The sequence below is a fragment of the Mustelus asterias genome, unplaced genomic scaffold (assembly GCF_964213995.1).
Source record: "Mustelus asterias unplaced genomic scaffold, sMusAst1.hap1.1 HAP1_SCAFFOLD_124, whole genome shotgun sequence".
Lineage (NCBI taxonomy): Eukaryota > Metazoa > Chordata > Chondrichthyes > Carcharhiniformes > Triakidae > Mustelus > Mustelus asterias.
In genome coordinates this window covers 687,170-707,608 of record NW_027590162.1, presented here as the reverse complement: position 1 = coordinate 707,608, position 20,439 = coordinate 687,170, and the positions used below count along the sequence as shown (strand labels likewise).

The 20,439-nt window shown below is 45.1% G+C and overlaps 1 non-coding gene across 1 annotated transcript; it reads left to right on the top strand.

Annotated features, from left to right (window-relative positions):
- Nucleotides 1-2,400: 2,400 nt before the first annotated feature.
- On the top strand, nucleotides 2,401-2,483 carry trnal-cag (transfer RNA leucine (anticodon CAG)). Its single transcript has one exon. It is a non-coding gene; the product is annotated as a tRNA-Leu (tRNA).
- The last annotated feature ends 17,956 nt before the right edge of the window (nucleotides 2,484-20,439 follow it).

The following is a 20,439-nucleotide window of genomic DNA, read 5'->3' as shown; positions in this document are numbered from 1 at the left end:
AAACCAAAGAAGAACGTACAGGGTAAATGGTAGGACTCTGAAGAGTGCAGTTGAACAGAGGGATCTGGGAATACAGGTACAGAATTCCCTAAAAGTGACGTCACAGGTGGATAGGGTCGTAAAGAGTGCCTTTGGTACATTGGCCTTTATAAATCGGAGTATCGAGTATAAAAGTTGGAGTGTTATGGTAAGGTTATATAAGGCATTGGTGAGACCGAATTTGGAGTATTGTGAACAGTTTTGGTCACCTAGTTACAGGAAGGATGTAAATAAGATTGAAAGAGTGCAGAGAAGGTTCACAAGGATGTTGCCGGGACTTGAGAAGCTGAGTTACAGAGAGAGATTGAATAGGTTGGGTCTTTATTCCCTGGAGCGTAGAAGATTGAGGGGAGATTTGATGGAGGTGTATAAGATTTTGATGGGTATAGATAGAGTGAATGCAGGCAGGCTTTTTCCGCTGAGGCTGGGGGAGAAAAAAACCAGAGGGCATGGGTTAAGGGTGAAAGGAGAAAAGTTTAAAGGGAATATTAGGGGGGCTTCTTCACGCAGAGAGTGGTGGGAGTGTGGAATGAGCTGCCGGATAAAGTGGTAAATGCGGGGTCACTTTTAACATTTAAGAAAAACTTGGACGGGTTCATGGATGAGAGGGGTGTGGAGGGATATGGTCCAAGTGCAGGTCAGTGGGACTAGGCATAAAATGGTTCAGCACAGACAAGAAGGGCCAAAAGGCCTGTTTCTGAGCTGCAATTTTCTATGGTTCTATGGTTCTAAATCAGCTAAACAATCTCCATTTTTATGTAACTTTGTTTAACACGATGGAGTTGACATGTATGCCTTCTGTGATCGTATAACCATAGATTCATATATATATATATATATATATATATATATATATATATATATATATATTCATTATACTTTATTCCTCTTATCCTGATATAAAGTATTATACAAACCTGTATGTATATTAGTTACCTTTTTTGTGCAAAACCTGTGATATTGTTTCAAGGATATAAATGACGAACAATCGTGGCCTTGGAGATCGAACAAACTACCCAGAGGAAGATACTGCTGATGCAACACGAATCTCACCACGAACAACGACAGACATCTCAGAGAATTGCAATGTGATGAGGGTGGGGCCCGGGTCATATATAAACTCTGTTCTTACTTGTGTTCGAAGAGAAGGCTGGGGGTCCACTGTTAGGAACCTCACTTCTCCCACAATTGTGAAAATAAACCTGCACTTTGATCCACTAATAGTGTCAGAGGTTTTTTTTTTTACCTACAACAGATTCTATCTGTTGAACTGTGCCTCTACAAGTGACTTGTTCTGACTGTCAGCTTCCAGAACTGAAAGATAGTTTCTAATTTAATTCTGTATCTGTCAATCTTTGATACTGCAACTGACTTTCTGTATCACCTCACTTTGAATCAGCTATTTATTTTGTTTATTCATTCCTTGGATGTGGGCATCGTTGACTGGGCCCGCAATTGTTGCTCATCCCAAATTGCCCTTGACCTGAGCGGCTTGGTAGGTCCCTCAGAGGACAACTTCGAGTCACCAAAGTTGCTGAGCGTCGGGGGCAACATGGAGGTGCAGACCAGGAAAAAAATGCATTCCTTAAAGGACATGAGTGAACCAGTTGTGTTATTTTAAGGCAGTCGATTGATTGTCGTTAGACTTTTAATACCAGATGTTTTTATTGATGTCAAATTTCACCATCTGCTGTGGCTGTGTGTGTGTGTGTGTGTGTGTGTGAGTGTGGATTAATCCTTTATATTCCCTCACAAACACTGCGATCCCCTTGCTTTTGTGAATTCCTAAGAAGCACTTGTACCTCTGAGACCCTGCTGGGTGGGTGGAGGGTTGGGTGAGGTTTGAAGGCAATGCTGCAGGATGCTGAGTGTGAAAAGAGTCGATTTTAAAGCATGTATGTAGGAAAGTGAAGAGTGAACTTGTCTGTGCGAAGATCACAGAAAAGCTGTGTCTGGAGCTGCGCCCAAGAGTCAAGATTATGTTGTCAGTGAATGAACTGAAGGAACAAACGACATGCTGGAAATATTCAGCAGCTCCGAAAGTAGCTGTGGAGCGATATTCCTGTCGCCAGGATGTAACTCTCCAATTGGATACTTCCCCTTGCTCAGATCTGACACTCTCAACACCTTCGTGCAAGGAACAGATAGGGCGGGAATTGGGTTTTTGTTGATTTGAGAAAATAGAACAATGCAGCAATGAGAAACTCCTCACCTCCCGGCGGCTTGGGGAAGGATGGGACTCAGATACAGGCCTCTGCCTGGGGTTCGAAAATGGAAAAACGCATCGCGGTTTAAATTTAATAACAATAAAGGTGGAATTCAATTCGATTTGTGCAGAGATTTTACACTTAGGCAAATGTCGTCAGGATGGCCGAGCGGTTTAAGGCGCTGCATTCAGGTCGCAGTCTTTTCTGGAAGCGTGGGTTCAAATCCCACTCCTGACAGCTGTTTTTACTTCGCGAGGCACCATCCAAAACCAAGAAATCTCTCACCGGGCAGCAGATGCGGAGAAACAACGACCACTCAGAGACCCACACCACACTGACTTGGGAAGATATCGCCGTTCCTCTGGCTGGTTCACAATCCAGGAACTCCCTCCCGAACAGCAGTGTTTGTGCACACGCACTGCCGTGGCTACAGAGGAAATTCGTCCCCAATTACACAAAGATAATTAATTTGGAGAATAAATGATTCCCGTGCCAGCGACACACATAGCCCTCATGAATGAAGTATTTTTTTAAAAAAATCACCTTGTGCCACAGAAGGAGAAAGTCTGCCGTCAGAGCAGAAAGCTGTGTTTGTGAATGACATCCTGAACACGGCTACTTTTATACTAGATGTGTGTCTGAAAACAATAAATCGAACCAGCTCACGATAAATCACTCAATGTTTAGCGGAAGAGTTGCACTGAGTGATGTCTGTGATTCCCTCTGATGTGCTTGTTCAATGTCGGGAAAGGCGGGTTTCAAAGGCTTTCAGGGAAATCGGTGCAGTCTCGATGGGCCACTGTGGGATTCAATCATTTTTCTTTCATGAATATATCCGAGATCCCATTGCATCTGTGGAGAGTGAAGCGGTCGTTCCCGTGAAAGGTCTGCATCTGAAATGTGAACTATCTCTATTTGCAGAGATATGTTCCAGATCTGGTAGTGTCCCTTTTTGCACAAATACCGCCAGATCAGGAACGCATTTCCAGTTTCCGCTGTACAAGCCGAAGCATCAAGCTGGTTTAGTTGGTTAAGGCGCTTGTATGATAAGATCCTGCGTTCAAATCCCAGCAGAGGTTTGACTTCTATTAGGCGGCATTTGTAAGTCACAGCATCCCTTCCTTGCTCACCAATGTTGTCTTTCCCTTTACAGTGGATGATCTACAAAATGAAACAAAAACATATTTCGAGATCCCCACAAATATCTCTAATATTTATTTACACGATCCAGGTATTTTCATAATCTTGCAGTAAAACACATTTCATCTACAATAAACCCAATGCTGTCAGTTCTCCAAACACAGCTTTCCATTTTTTTTCTCAGGGAATTTCTAACACAGTCCAATGACCTTAGAATCATGAAATCCGAACAGTGCAAAAGGAGACCATTCTGTCCATTGAGTCTGTACCGACTCCCCGACAGAGAATCGCACACAGGATCTATCCCCACGGCGCCACACATCCACCCCACTAATCTGCCTATACAAACACCTTGGGAACCAAGGGAAAACGATCATGGCCAAACAACCCAAGCTGCTCATCTTTAGACTGGGGAAGGCAACCGGAGCACCTGGTTTCCTGAGAAACGTGCCTGGATAAATGCAGCTTGAACAACACTACAGAGGTTTGGCACCATCCAGGACAAAGCAGCCCACTTCATTTGGTTCGCATGAATAAAAAATCACTCCCTCCACTACCGACACACAAGGCAGCAGTGTGCACCATCTGTGCTCAAGGTGCATTGCAGCAACACCGCAAGGTTCCTTTTCCAGCACCTTCCAAACCCACGACCACTACAGCCTGGAAGGATGAGCGCAGCAGACACATCAGGATAACACCACCAAGTTGCAGGGCATTGATATCTATTCATTGATTGTAGTTATTTATAAGTTGTTGTTGTTGTTGTTGTTGTTGCGTGTATGCGTTCTTTAACATCGCTCTCTTCCAAAAGAAGCGAAATATCTAACTGAAAATGTATGTTACTATTTTTTAACGCAATCAGCGAACGTTGTGTCAAATCTTATGAAAGCCACTGGGGTTTGCATTTTCTTCCCAAGTCAGTGGTTTCCCTGAAAGCCGAGTAAACAGAAACAGCATGGAGAGATGGCAGAGCAGGAAATGTCGGTGCCAAAGCTGAATCACATCAATGAAGCAGCAAACCGTTTGCGAACAATCTGATCCAAAATTCGACTCTGGTGGGATTTAAACCAACAACCTCTGAGTAGTTAACTTACCATTATTTAGAAGTCTACCGCGCTATCCATTGCGCCACAGAGCCACATGGCGCGTGTTGGAAGTTTATTTTACAGGTCCATATATGGATTCTTGACAATGCAGAAACTCTGGTAAGTTCAACAATCTCATCGTTAAAACATCGGGAACAGTTAAGAGGAACTTCATTGATTGCAAGTCATGTTGGGACATCTTATGTCTGTTAAAACAGCTGTGGAAATACAGATTTTTGTGCCCTTTATACAGGAAATCTGTCCATCACAGAATGATCCTCCCTATCTCTCTTCCTCATTCTCTTGTACAGCTTGGAGTCGAATCTCGCAGGCTTGAGAGTCACGATACACATTCTACTCCATCTGTCACAGGGCGGATTAGAACATGTTCCCAATTGCAGTAAAACACCTGCACAGAACACAACGCAAAGCTGGAAGCTAGAAATCTGAAACAAACACAGAAAATGCTGAAAATGCTCAGCAGGCGAGGCAACACTTTTGATTCATGGAGATTTCTGTAAAACCAGCTCCTGAAGCACAGCACGGCTGCACAGTTTAAAGTTTCCTTTCATCCACAATGGATGCACCATTCTATTGTTTTCAACAATTCAAATTGATAATGTGCATTGTTATTCTAATCGCCACAGCCTGAAAATCTCTTCAGGCAGTGATATCACCCTTGGATTTTAAATTTGTACATCCATTCTCTATTTTTTAAAGCGACTATTGAAACTGTATCCATCACCCGCTCAGTTCTTTGTCAATGAGAATGCAAATTGCAGATATGTTTGGATAACTTTCAGCACTTCATTAAACTCGCCCGCGAAACATTGAAAGGTGACAGTGTTTAATCAAAGGATGGTTCTATTCATTCAGTTATTATTAATTGAGAATAGGAAAGTTGGAAAATAATGCAATCTGGGCAATATAACTGAGCAGAGTGAAACACAATTGGGACTGGGCAGGATTAACCCACCATGGGCAGTTCTCAAAGTGAAGGTGCGACGTTGACTGAGTTGTCAGACGGAACAGGGGTCGTTGCAGAGTAAAGGTACATAGGAAAGTGGGAGTGCTAAACGTTTAATCATCTCTGCACAAGTGGACGGTGAAATGCAGACTTCAGGCTGGATATTCAATGTGTTCTGAGATGGGTGAATAGACTGTGGAATCTTGGCATGGTAAAAGTGCCATAGGGATTAGGAAGGCTAAAGGTGTACCCTTTATTTCATATCACCTCTCCTCGATCTTCGGACCCAAATGCATCACTTCACACTTCCTTACATTAATTAAATTGCATCTGTCACGTCTGTGCCCATTTCACCAGCCTGCCTATATCTTCTTGAAGATTATCAATATCCTTCTCACTAAAGGTCATAATATTTTCAAGTTTTGTACCACTGGCCAATTTTGAGATTGAAACCTGTGCAGCCAGATATAGGTCAGTAATATATCTCAAGAAAAGCAAGTTTCTCTCGATATACCATCCCCAATCGGAAATAGATAACAGTTTGTGTAATACATGCTTTACTAGGTTTGTACTAATAAGGAAACTGTTGCATATTGAAATTCTAACTATGCTAAGTAACAATGATTCAAAATGCCACTTTGTTCAAAAGAAAATACATACCAGTGCTAATACTTTCACTTTAAAACCATAGCCTTGCTGATTTATCGGTATTTAAATGATGAATGCCGAGGAAAGCAGCTTACTGGTAGATTTCGAATTGATATGGCCAACACATTCAGTATTTCGAAATTCCTCCGTCCCAATTCAATATAATGTGAACAATTCTTGTATGTTGTGTCCCTCTCTGATGCAGCACATTTCCACTCCATCTGACGAAGGAGCAGCGCTCCGAAAACTAATGGTATTTGCTACCAAATAAACCTGTTGGACTTTGACCTGGTGTTGTTAAAACTGTTACAAAAATCAGTCTACCAGAGTATGCTGACATCTACTGGCCGCAATGCAGAACTGCAGCAGAGCGGAAAAGAATCACATAAACTGTCGATGTTGCAGAGACAGATCAAACAGGAATTAATGATTGGATGTCAGCATTAAATCCCACAGAAAATTCGATATTAATGTACTTTCCCATGCAGTCAGTATAACTTGGAATGTGCTAATACCTGGAGCAGTTGAGCCGACTAGCATCGATGTACTAAAGAGAAATCTCGGGAATGGAGAATGAATTTTAGAGATAAGCAGATATTACATTGAAGATTTTGAGTAGAGGATCGTGTGTAATCATGTACTAATTAGAACAAATTTCCCGGTTTCAATTAGGGATCTTCCGGGTCGAATGTTACAGATTTGCAAAGTCTATCAGATAGATTCATTATGAATGTCGCACACATATGTCGCACCAGAGACAGAGCGATACAGAATGAGTCCAACACTCATACATCTAGAATCTCTGAGTGGATACTAACAAAGAAAGGGAGACCATTCGGTTTTTTGTCTGTGCGCTGGTCTATAAAAGAACAACTAGGCACATCCCTTTCTCAGCCCTTGTCTCATAACCCTGCAAATACTTTCATTTCAGGTGCTGATCCCATTCCCCTTTGACAACCCTGATTTAATGCTGCCTCTGCCACCCTCTCAGGCAGTGCATTCCAGGTCCTAAACATTCAGCACGTTAAAATCTACCCTTCTCTCCTCTGGCAATGCACAGCACGAAATACATTCACAGATATGTATTTGCAACAGAAAATTCCTTTAAATATCAGTGATCGATTCTCCAATTCCGTGTCTTGCCAGTTTCCCAGCACCTTTGTCTGTCGTTAGATATATCCAGACAATCTCTATTACTGCTATTGTTTGTTTTTCTCTGTCTGTTGTATTCTCGGTGTGACGCAGTGGCTGAGCCTCCTGACACTGTTACTCGTGTTAAAGGATACAGGGGCGAAAATCTGCCTGGCTACATTGATAGGCAGCAGAGATCATTTTTACCGTCGCAGAGTGGCGCAGCGGAAGAGTGCTGGGCCCTTAACAGAGAGATTGATCGATCGGAACCATACTCTGCTGCTCCTATTTGCACTGAACATGAAACAACTTGACAACAACCGCAAAACATTTGTGACTTCTCCGTGGAATATGCAGACAGGTATTCACATCGATTCTCCTTTCCCCCAAAACCCTCGATCTGCAGTAAATCACTTTTATATGCAACCAGAGTTCTAAACAAGTACAAGGAACATGTAAACACAATATGCAACAATTTACTGACAGAAACAACTTCACGGAGAATCTTCTTACACAACAGGGAACACGTTTGCAGAGCACGATATATATGAATAGAACAGAAGAAAAAAAAAACATTTACAAAGCCGGAAACACATTTACGACAACTGGGAAGCATTTCACTCAACAGCAGAAAATAACTCTGAACAAAAATTGAGACAGTTACATGGGTAAGATTGGTCTGGAGGAATATGGGACAAACACGGGCAATTGGCAACAACCCGTTGGTAAAAAACTGGGCGGCATGGACAAGTTGGGCCGATGGGCCTGTTTCCATGCTGGAAACCTCCATATCACAGACCACAGCAGGAAGTATATTTACAAACAGTGAAACACTTTGCACAACAACAGTGAACATCTTTGAACAGCAGAGAGCACCGTTACACAGCAGGGAATATATTTACAAATATATTTACACGAGAAAACTCCGTTAAAACATCAGTGATCAATTCCGTAACTTGCCGGTTTCCCGGCACCTTTGTCTGCCGTTACACGTGCACAAACAGTTTATTTTGCTGTTCTTGTGCGTGTCTTTCTCTGTCCATTTTATTCTTGGTGTTCTGCAGTGGAATTGTCTGGCCAGACTGAGCCTCTTGATACTGGTGCTGGTGTTAAACAACAATGTAGAAGTCAATATCTGATCAGTTACATTGATAGGCAGCAGTTGGGGCTGCATTGACTGGAGCAGAGTGGCGCAGTGGAAGTGTGCCCATAACTGAGAGATCGCTGGATCGAAACCACTCTCTGCTATTTCCTATGAACAACGATAACAAAACCAGTTGACTGCAATTCTGCAACATTTACGTGTAATATGTAGAGATTTGCATTGATTCCTCTTTTCTGTTATAAGCCTCAAACTGCAGTACATCAATTTGATGTGCACACAAACTGTAGATACTGTGAACATTCACCAGGATAGATTAGTGTCCGAGGTAATGTTGCACAGGGCACAATTTCAGAATTTGTCGATAACGTGAAACTTAGAAGAATTGTGAACTGTGAGGAGGATGGGGTAAAACTTCAAAAATGAAATGGACAAGTTATAGATGAAATTCAAAGCTGAGGATGGTGAAGTGATTCATTCTGGTCGGACGATTATAGAGAGACAATGAAAAATAAAAGGAAAACAGTTCCAAAGTATGTAATCCATTTCATTAGTGAAGCTTCACAGTCCTACAACTCTAAATGAGGTGCAACATTGCAACTCTTAAAGAAAAGCAAATAATTACTGCGGCTGCAGTCATCTGAAACCAAAAGAGAAAATGCTGGAAAATCTGTGCATGTCTGGCAGCATCTGTAAGGAGCGAAATTGGGTATATTGTTTTGGATAGTGTGGAGGAGTGTGCCTCTCCAGTGGTAAGACACAGTGACCAGGTCACTGGCACACAGTCAGGCTCTGTGGCCCGGAAAGGGAAGAGAGGGGTTCGGAGAGCGATAGTGGTGGGGGATGCATCAGTTAGAGGCACAGACAGGCGATTCTGTGGGTGCGAACGGGACTCCAGGATGGTAGTCTGCCTACCTGGTGCTGGGGTCACGGACGTCTCCGAGCGGATAGGAGGCATATTAAAAGGGGAAGATAAAGAAACGGATGTCATTATACACATTGGTGGAAATGACGAAAATAGGAAGAGTAGGGGGATCCTAAGAGAGCAATTCAGGGAGTTGGGAAATAGGTTAAAAAGTAGGGTCACTAGGGTGGCCATCTCTGGGCTGCTCCCAATGCCTCGTGCCAGTGAGGCTAAGAATAGGGAGTTGGTACAAATGAATGCCTGGCTAAAGGACTGTTCCAGGAGGGAGGGCTTCATTTTCATAGATCAATGGGAAGTTTTCAGGAGAGGATGGCACCTGTACAAGAGGGAGGGGTCACAACTAAGTTGGAAGGGCACAAATATCCTGGCTGGGAGCTTTGCTAGTGCAGTTCGGGGGGGTTTAAACTAGTATGGCAGGGGGGTGGGGATCAAAATATTAGGTCTACAAGTGTGGAGGCTGGGGACGAGCTTGGGGCTGGAACAAAGCTGGCAAAGAAGAAGAGCACTCTGGGGGAGGACGACCTCACTGGGCCTGGAGGTCTGGAGTGCTTATACTTCAATGCAAGGAGCGTAGCAGGCTTCATTCTATGATCATCTTGCTGGTGCCAGTACAGAGCGAGACTGCGGATAGTTGAGAACCTGTCTCGGGGGCAGGGAATTCAGATGGTGTTCGTAAAGCAGAAGTGGAAATGAATAGGGTTGGGAAGCATTTTCTGATCAGGGCCAGTGTGATCTCCTGGACTCGTTTCGATCGCCTCAGGGGTTCGGAGAGGAATTTCCCAGATTTTTTTTCCCCCATATTGGCCCTGGGGTTTTCACTCTGGGTTTTCGCCTCTTCCTGGAGATCACATGGTCTGGAATGGGGGGGTGGTGGGGGTGAGTTAATAGGTTGTGATGAACAAAGCATCGTAGCTGTGAGGGACAGCTCGGTGGATAGGATATTAGGATGTCGATAGGCTGGACAATTGGGCGGGGATCCTGGATTCAGGATTCAATGCTGGACCGGGGAGCGGCGCGGGCTTGGAGGGCCGAAGGGCCTGTTCCTGTGCTGTATTGTTCTTTGTTTGTTCTTTGAAATGAGCTGATGTTTCGAGGGGTCATCTGGACTGGTTTACTGCTAACTGGTAACTTCTTTAAAGTCAATAATGATCCATTCAAAATATCAGCATATGTATTTTACAATCATAATTACTCATTTGAATCAATTACTGCATCTCATATTGCTTCTTGTTAGCTCAAAAACGCTTTCCGAAGTCATTTCACTGAATGCTGCTAATTTTATCAGTGCCTAAATGTCGACTTGTTTAAAAATCTTACCACCGCATCAGGGGTTCCACTTAGAGGCATTAAATGTTATAGGACGCCTGGACAGAATGGATAGGGACAAACTGCTCCCACTCGTGGAATGAAGAAGAATGAGAGAGAACACTTTGAACATCCTGAGCAAAGGAAGGGATAAGAACACGAGGAAAGCATTTTTCACACAGCGAATGCTTAATGTGTGGAATGCATTGCCGGGGAGTGTGGTGGATACAGATTCAATTAAAACGTTCTGAAGGGATTCGACTGTTGTCTGAAAAGGAAGAATGTGCAGGATTACAGGGAGAAGGCTGAAATATAAACAGAAAATAATAGAAACCCCAGCAGGTCTGGCAGCATCTATGGAGAGAGAAACAAAGTGAATGCTTCGAGTCTGTATGACTCTTCTTCAGAGCTAAAGAGAGGTGGAAATGTGACGGATTTTAAAATGTTGAAGAGAATTCGGAGCACAATCGAGATTGTACATTCAAGCAATTAGAAAAGGAAATTGCACGTTTGTTTTTATTGTAAGTGGTTTGGAGCAGATGAAGAAAGGTGGCCTGCTGCAATTGTACAGGAATTTATTGAGACCACATCTGCAAGACTGTTTACAGCTGTTGTCTCCACATTTGAGAAATGATAGAGTTGCATTGGAGGCGGTACAGATAAGGTTCACTAGATTGCCACGGGGAATGAGGAGGTTATTCCGTGAGGAGAGGCTGAGTGAATTAGGCTGAGAGACACTGGAGCTCAGAACAATCTGTAGATGCTGACTGAATGCTTCCATGACTGTCCTCTGGGCAGACGAGTCGCAGAAAAAGTTCAAGTAAAGTAAAGCAAAGTAAAGTTTATTTATTAGTCACAAGTAAGGCTTGCATTGCCACTGCAATGAAGTTACTATGAAATTCTCCCGAGTCACCACACTCTGGCACACTCTCTCTGTGTGGTGCTCTCTCTGTGACTCTCTCTGACTCTCTCTCTCACACACACACAATCTCTCTCTCTGACTCTCAGCTTTTCACTCTCTCTCTCGTTGACAACTGCAGACCTTTTGGTTGTGTTTGACAGAGGCTGTGCAGAAGGCTCACCAGTTGCAGTGACTCCTGGGCAGGGCTAATGGGGTCCTACTGCTGGAGCAGCCCATCAGGATTGACACCCATTTGGGCATCTTCTCCACACTCACCAATTGGACACAGCTCGGCTGTGCCAAACCACGCGGCAACTTCGGCCTCTAGGCCAAGAGAGGTTCCAGCAGCCGGCCTCACCCTCTGAACTGTCCCTGTCCCCAACTGAGACACAACACATCCCACAATATACTCACCCAGCATTAACAACATGGCTCTGCTATTTACTGTCTGAGAGAGAGAGAGGCTGGGGGTGCAGAGAGAGAGAGAGAGAGGGGGGCAGAGAGAGGGGCATGCCGAGCGAGAGGGGGGCATGCAGAAAAAGGAGGCATAGAGAGAAATAGGGGGCATAGAGAGAGACAGGGGGACATGCAGAGAGAGGCCGGCAGAGAGGGAGGCAAAGAGGGGGCAGAGAGAGAGAGGGGGCTGCGAGAGAGAGGGGGCAGAGAGAGAGGGGGACAGAGAGAGCGATGGGGCAGAGAGAGAAAGAGGGAAACAGAGATAAGGGTGCAGAAAGTGAGAGGGGGCAGAGAGAGAGAGCGGGGGCAGAGAGACAGAAAGGGGCAGAGAGTTAGAGAGTGAGGCAGGGAGAGAGACAGAGACTGTGAGGTCCTTCAGCAAATTGACAAAGGAAGGGATAAGGTTTAGGAGATGTTGGAAGGCTTGCGTAGACAAGTCTCCAGGTCTGGATGATTGTGTCCCAAGATGCTATGGGATTGCAGAGTCTCTGACACAAAGTTTGAATTCCTGTCTGACCACGGGGGAGCTGCCAAAGAACTGGAGAACAGGAAATGCACACACATACTCTCTCTCACACACACACACACACATGCTCTCACACACATACTGTGGCACAATGGTTAACACTGCTGCCCCGCAGCACCAGAGGGCCTGGTTCAATTCCAACCTTGGGTCACTATCTGTGTGGAGTTTGCACGTTCTCCCCGTATCTAAGTGGGTGCCCTCCGGGTGCTCCAGTTTCCTCCCACACTCAAAGTCTGTGCAGGTGTGGTGGATTGGCCATGCTAAATTGTCCCGAACTGTCCATAGGCGTGTAGGTTAAGGAGATGGGTTTATGGGGATAGGGCCTCGGTGGGATTCTGGGTGCAGACTGAATTGGTTGCATGGCCTCCTTCTGCACTGTGGTGATTCTGCACACACTCAGAAACACACGTACTCTCCGAGACAGCGAGAGGGAGTGGAGCAGCGACATCGGCGGTGGGAAGGGAGAGTGACGGAGCGAGAGGGTGAGACAGCGACACCGGCGGTGGGAGGAGAGAGTGAGAGAGCGAGATGGAAAGCTGCAGCGACACCAGCGGTGGGAGGAGAGAGTGACGGAGCGAGAGGCAGAGAGGCAGCGACACCAGCGGCGGGAGGAGAGAGTGAGGGAGCGAGAGGGAAAGCTGCAGCTTCCCCAGTGGCGGGAGGAGAGAGTGACAGATCGAGAGGGAGAGACTGCGGCTTCTGCCCTGGGAGGCGGGAGTGACAGAGCGAGAGAGGGAGAGACAGCGACACCAGTGGTGGGAGGTGAAAGTGACATCTTGTTTTAAAGGTATAAGCCAATCAAACTTCCAATTCCTTCTCTCTGGCTCTCCGATTGCGTCAAAGTGGGATTGACATGAGAGTGACCAATCCGAGCCTGACTTTAGCTGTAGCCTCACAAACCGCTCACAATGATTATTAATAGAGATTAAGCTGACGGAATCTGTATTTGAGTTACAAAATTTATTTTGTTTCAACAGACAAATATTTGTCGGAATCAGAATAAATGTGACGCTTCCTCCAGAAGGTGCAGGGAAGAGTGTCGCCTGCTCTTTCTTAAACACAGTCCGTGCATTGTCACTGACAGAGTTCAGAGACACAGACGGCTCATCAGTTCCACAGTCTCAGACAGCCGAAATAGTTGCAAAGTCGACAATTTTCAATCCATCAATCAAGCAGAGCAGGAGAGACAGATGTTGGGGCCATGTCACCCCCAAATCAGTACTATTGACAGGGGCATTCATTAAATCCCACTCCAGATTCTCACCCACGATCAGATAATCACAGTGTCAATCCCACAATAGAACAGACTTAGAGACTGACAGATGAGAGAATAATTCTCAAAAACAAGTTCAGTGTCAGGAGCTGAAAAATACAGACTGTCTGCTGCACTCACTCACAGGAGCTGAGTCTGAGTGATCGGGAATAAATCTGTCGCATCAGTTGTTACTGAGGGATTTAGAGAGAGTTCAAAGACACACACAGAGGGAAGCATACTCATGGAAGATAAGAGTGTGAGACTTGACAGAAAAGTATCAAATGAAACCGATAATTTCAAACAGCATCATAGACTTACACAGATAATTAATTCCACTGACAGGTACAGAATGAACTTTGAGTTCCGCAAACAGCAGAAGGTCTCTTAAAATTGCATCTGACCGATATATCTATATCATTGCCACACTCGGAATTACCCCCAGTCAAATTCAGACACAGAATTGTACCAGAGAAAGAAACCTTTGAAATGATTCCCACAATGACTGCGTCCTGGGCAGCCCATACATAAACGGATGCAGTGAACCATGAGGACAGAACCCACCATGTACACCGCCAGGCAGCTCATTCCACCACAATGTAATTCTGCAACGGGGCTGCACTGACCAAACAATCTCGATTGTGCTCAGAATTACACCGGCAATGTGACGAGAAGAACAGAGCATAAAAAATAAACATGTCCCATTTCAGACGGAGATGAGAAGGAATCTCTGCTCAGTACTTTTGTTGTGTTCATTCATGGGATTGGGCATCACTGGCTTGGGCAGAATTTATTGCCCATCCTTAATTGCCCTGGGAAAGGTGGTGCTGCGCTGTTTGCGTCAGCTGCTGCAGTCAGTAGGTACATGCACAGTGCTGTCGGGAGGGAGGGAGAAACTGTGAGGGGCAGGGTCAGAGAATAATAGAATCCCATTAGTGCAGAAGGAGGGCCTTCGACCCATCGAGTCTGCACCGACTACAGTCCCATCCAGGCTCTATCCCCACAACCCCACATATTTACCCTGCCAATCCCCCTGACATTAGGGTCAATTTAGCACTCCATCCGGATCTCGGATATATTCATGAAAGAAAAGTAATTGAATCCCTACAGTGGCCAATCGACACTGCAGCGAGTTCCCTGTAAACCTTTCAAAGCTGCCTTTACCGACATTGAACAAACAGATCAGCGGGAATCGCACACAACACTCAGTGAACATCGTCAGCTTAACATTGAGCGGTTGATAGTGAGCTGGTTCCACTTACTGTATTCAAACACACATCTGGTATAAGAAGTAGCCGTGTTCAGGATGTGATTCACAAACACTGTTTCTGCTCTGATATCAGATGCGTTCCTACTGGGACACGAGGTGTTTTTTTTAGAATTTAAATTATAAGGGACGTGCCTGTCACTGACCCAGGAAGCATTTATTGTCCAAAATTAATCATCTTTGAGAATTTGACGGTCAATTCATTCTTGAATCACTGCAGTTCATGTACACACACAGTTTTGTTGTGGAGGGAGCTCCAGGATTGTAAACCAGCCACAGAAACGGCTGGTTTACAATTATCAGGTCTGGATAGTGTGTGTCTCGGAGTGGAGTTTGCAGGTTGTCGTTGTTTCTCTGCACCTGTTGCCCTTGTGCTTCCAGGTGAGTGATTTCATGGGTTTGAATGGTGCCTGGTGCACCAAAAAGAATCGGTGTCAGGAGTGGGATTTGAACCGACATCTCCAGAGGAGACTGCGACCTGAACCCAGCGGCTTGATGTTCATGACATTTGAATCGCGATGTCCTTTTGCATTTTTCAACCCCAGCCAGATGCCTGTCTCTGAGTCCCATCCTTCCCCAAACCGCCGGTGGGTGAAGCGCTTCTCAGTGCTGCATTGTTCTGTTTGCTCAAATCAACAAAGACCCAATTCCAGCCCGACCTGTTCCTTACACGAAGATGTTGAGTGTGTAAGATCTGAGCAACGCGAAGTATCCAATTGGAGAGTTACATTGACGAGACAGCAATATCTCACCACAGCTTCTTTTGGAGCTGCTGACTACTTCCAGAATTTCCTGTTTCTGATTTTGTGCTTTCAGAATAGGATTTCATTTACTGACAACACAAACTTGCCTCTAGTGCACAGCACCAGACACAGCTTTTCTGTGATTTTCTCGCAGACAAGTTCACTCTTCACTTTCCTGCACATATTTTAACGCTCAGCGCCTTGTGGCATTGCCTTCAACCCTCAGCACACCCTCCATCCGCCCACCAGGCTCTCAGTGGCATAATTATTTCTGAGGAATTCACAAGGGCAAGGGGATCATAGTGTCAGTGTATGAATACAAGGGGTTTATTCACAGTCACAGGATAAAAATGTGTGAATCTCTATCACGCACACACACCCCACAACCCCCCCCCCCCACACACACACACATACACACAGACACACACAGACACACATGCACATGCAACCTCTCACAGACCAACACTCACACATCTCCTGCCACGGCAGAGGCGAAATTCGAAATCAATAAATACATCTGGAATAAATGACCTCGAATCGATTTTCGCAAAAAAAAACCCAGTTCCATCACTAATGTTCTTCAGGAAGAAATTCCTACCTGGCCTGAGTTACATGTAACTCCCGACCAACAGCAATGTGGCTCCCGTCGTCGGTGGCCTCCCAAGCCACTCAATTCAGAAGAAATTTGGAGGCCTTGGCCTTGTGGTATTATCGCTGAAATCTGAAACTTAGCTATTATTCTGGGGGCCCTGATTCGAATCCCACCACGGCAGCTTGTAGAATTCGAATTCAATTAAAAATAAAATCTGGAATTAAGAATCTCCTGATGACCACGAAACCTTTGTCGCTTGTCGTCCGAATCTATCTGGTCCGCCAGGGACCGAAATGTGCCGTTCTTCCCGGTCTGGTCTACATCTGACTCCAGAGCCACAGCAATGTGGTTGACTCTCAATTTCCCGCGGGCAACTAGAGTTGGTCAATAAATGCTGGTCACCCAGCGGCACCCACGTCCCATGAAATAATGAGAAAAAATTTGCTGGCCCAGTCAGCGACGCTGAAAAAAAAATATCGGAGATTCAGAATGAGGAGATCCATCAACTCGTTTAAAATCCCAGAGATTGCAAATGCAGAATGAATTCCAAACTAATTTACAGTTCCGAGAGCTGACTGCCAGTACAAATCCTTTGTACACGCACAGTTCCTCCAATAGAATCGGAAATATCCCAATTCTCAGACAGCAGCAGATAATGCAAAACACAGTCTGAACCCGATACGGACATAAAGGTAAAGTCACCATAATCCCATCTGACAATCGGCTGTTCCTCATGTCAACAGGCAGAGCTTACTGGTGTTGATTTAGCCTCAGGATTGCCACACCTCAGGCTGAGATTATCTAATGTGCTATCTAATAGCACATCTGCATTTTCTTTGCAGTAAATTTGTATTAACTTCTTGCTTTCGGTTATAAAGCCGAGGATACTGTGTGTTTTATTAAAAGCTCTTATTACCGTCAATGGTTTATACACATGTCCATCCATTTCCCGCTGTTGCTACACACATTTTTGGAATGATATCCTTTATTTTATACTGTCACTTTGTGTTCTACCCTCCAAAATGAATCAATTCATTCTTCATCAGCCACATGACCTCCCATTCCACCAACCTGTCTGTGCCCTGTCAGAGTTCGACTGGAATTTCTGTAGCTCTTTTCACAACCACAGGACGTTCCAAACTATTTTAATAAAGTATTTTTGAAATGCAGTCACTGTCCAATTGCTGAACGTTTGAACTATCTGTTCGACGAAGTCAGAAATTCCCATCTGGGAATGGGGAATGGATGCTGCAGCTCTGTCTCTGTGGCGCTAAGATTGACATGTTGGACTGCTAGTCATTGTCTTGTGAGATGTTCAAAGGTTGTGGGTCCGAACCTCATCGGAGTCAGGTTTTCGGGTAAAATTTGAAGAAAGAAGGAACTGCTGTGTCAGTGTTTTCAGAGAAGTGAAACTGCCGCCTCGAACTTCATAAAATCCCCACAGTGTGGAAGGAGAACACTCGGCCCCACGAGCCTGCACCGAGAACAATCCCACCCAGGCCGTATCCCCGTAACGTCACATATTTACCGTACTAATCCACCTGACACTACGTGCCAATTTAGCATGGCCAATCCAGCTAATACAGCAATAATTTTCATGGCTGACGATTCTGGAAAGACAAAATCTGCCACGATTGCCGCAAATGAAGCTGGTGTCTGCTTTGGAGCTTCTGAAACCACATGTGTTCAGAGTGACAAAATCCTGCCCAAAGCTGGTACCCTGATATCAATTTTCAATTGATTGTCACATCGATTTTCTCATGGGATTAGAATTAAGGGAATATGGAATTGTGCTGGCCGACTCATCTCTCAAGACTTTATGTCCATACTTCATCTTGGTCCCGTGAACTTCAAAACACTAAAGGAACCAACAGTTCACCCTCAATAAGGAGGCAAAGCAAATACACCACGCATGAGGTTGGGATTGTGCAGAAGACAATCGGTCAGCAGTCCATCGTTTTAACGGCTCGGCCACCTCGTGACATGCACCGACCGCCATCATTTGTGATTTTAACACCCGTAAAAAAGAACAGATTTCTCCAATAGGATAATGCTGTGTTTCTGCAATCTCGTTAATCTCTGTCTATCGCTGTTACTCTTCCATTCGATGTAAATCCACAGAAAGTAAAGCGAAAGGCAGTTCCCCTCTCTGGTCCCTGTTTGATTTTGAATTCACTGAACATGGTAGTCGTGGTACACATTGGTACCAACGACATAGGTAAGGAAGGGATGGGGATTTAAAACAGGAATTTCGGGAGCTGGGCTGGAAGCTGAGAGCCAAAACAAAACATGTGGTCATCTCTGGTACGTTACCGGTGCCACGTGATAGCGAGTTGAGGAACAGGGAGAGAGTGCAGTTAAACATGTGGTTGCAGGGATGGTGTAGGAGGGAGGGTTTCAGATACGTGGATAATTGGAACACATTCTGGGGAAGGTCGGAGCTGTACAAACAGGACGGGGTGCACCTGAACCAGAGGGGCACCAATATCCTGGGAGGGAAATTTGATACGGCTCTTCAGGGGGGTTTAAACTAATTTGTCAGGGGAGTGGGAAAAAGGAGTTGTCGTCCAGTAGTCAGTGTTGAGGGTGGTGAGGTATTGGGGAAGGTATCAATGTCAACGGTGAGTACCGGTAGACAGGAAGGTGGGTTGAAGTGTGTCTGCTTCAATGCAAGGAGCATCCGGAACAAGGTAAATGAACTTGGGGCGTGGATTGGTACTTGGGACTACGATGTTGTGGCCATTATGGAGACGTGGGTAGAACAAGGACAGGAATGGGTGTTGGACGTTCCGGGGTATAGATGTTTCAGTAAGTGTAGGGAAGCTGGTAAAAGAGGTGGAGGAGGAGCATTGTTAATCAAGGATAGTTTAACGGCTGCGGAAAGGCACTTCGAGGGGAATCTCCACACTGAGGTAATATGGGCGGAGGTTAGAAATAGGAAAGGAGCGTTCACGTTGTTAGGAGTTTACTATAGGCCCCCAAATAGTAATAGAGATGTGGAGGAAGAAATTGCTAAGCAGATTATGGATATGTGTGGGGGTCACAGGGTAGTTGTCATGGGGGACTTTAACTTTCCAAATATTGATTGGAACCTTTGTAGGTCAAATAGTTCGGATGGGGCAGTTTTTGTGCAGTGCGTGCAGGATGGTTTCCTGACACAATAGGTGGATAGGCCGACAAGAGTTGAGGCCACATTGGATTTGGTACTGGGAAATGAACCGGGCCAAGTGTTAGATTTGGTTGTGGGAGAGCACTTTGGAGATAGTGACCACAATTCGGTGTCTTTTGTTATTGCAATGGAGAGGGATAGGGCCGTAAGGCAGGGCAAGGTTTAGAATGGGGGGAGAGGTAATTATGATGCGATTTGGCAAGAATTAGGGGGCATAAGATGGGAACAGAAACTGTCAGGGAAAGGCACGAATGAAAAGTGGAACTTTTTCAAGGAACAAATACTGGGTGTCCTTGATAGGTATGTCCCTGTCAGGCATGGAGAAAATGACCGAGTGAGGGAACCATAGTTCACGAACGAGGTGGAATGTCTTGTGAAAAGGAAGAGGGAAGCTTATGTAGGGATGAGGAAACAACGTTCATATGGCTCGATTGAGGGTTACAAGTTAGCAAGGAATGAGCTGAAAAAGGGGCTGAGGAGAGCTCGGAGGGGACATGAGAAGTCCTTCTCGGGTCGGATCAAGGAAAACCCCAAGGCTTTTTACTCTTCTGTGAGGAATAAAGGAATGACCAGGGTGAGGTTAGGGCCGGTCAAGGACAGAAGTGGGAACTTGCGTATGGAGTCAGTAGAGATAGGCGAGGTGATGAATGAAAACTTTTCTTCAGTGTTCACCAAGGAGAGGGGCCATGGTTTTGAGGAATAGAAGGTGTTACAGGCTAATAGGCTGGAGGAAATAGATGTTTGGAGGGAGGATGTACTGGCAGTTTTGAATAAACTGAAGGTCAATATGTCCCCTGGGCCTGATGAAATATATCCTAGGATTCTTTGGGAGGCAAGGGATGAGATTGCAGAGCCTTTGGCTTTGATCTTTGGGTCCTCACTGTCCACGGGGATGGTGCGAGAGGACTGGAGAGTGGCGAATATTGTTCCTCTGTTTAAGAAAGGGAATAGAAATGACCCTGGTAATTATAGACCGGTTAGTCT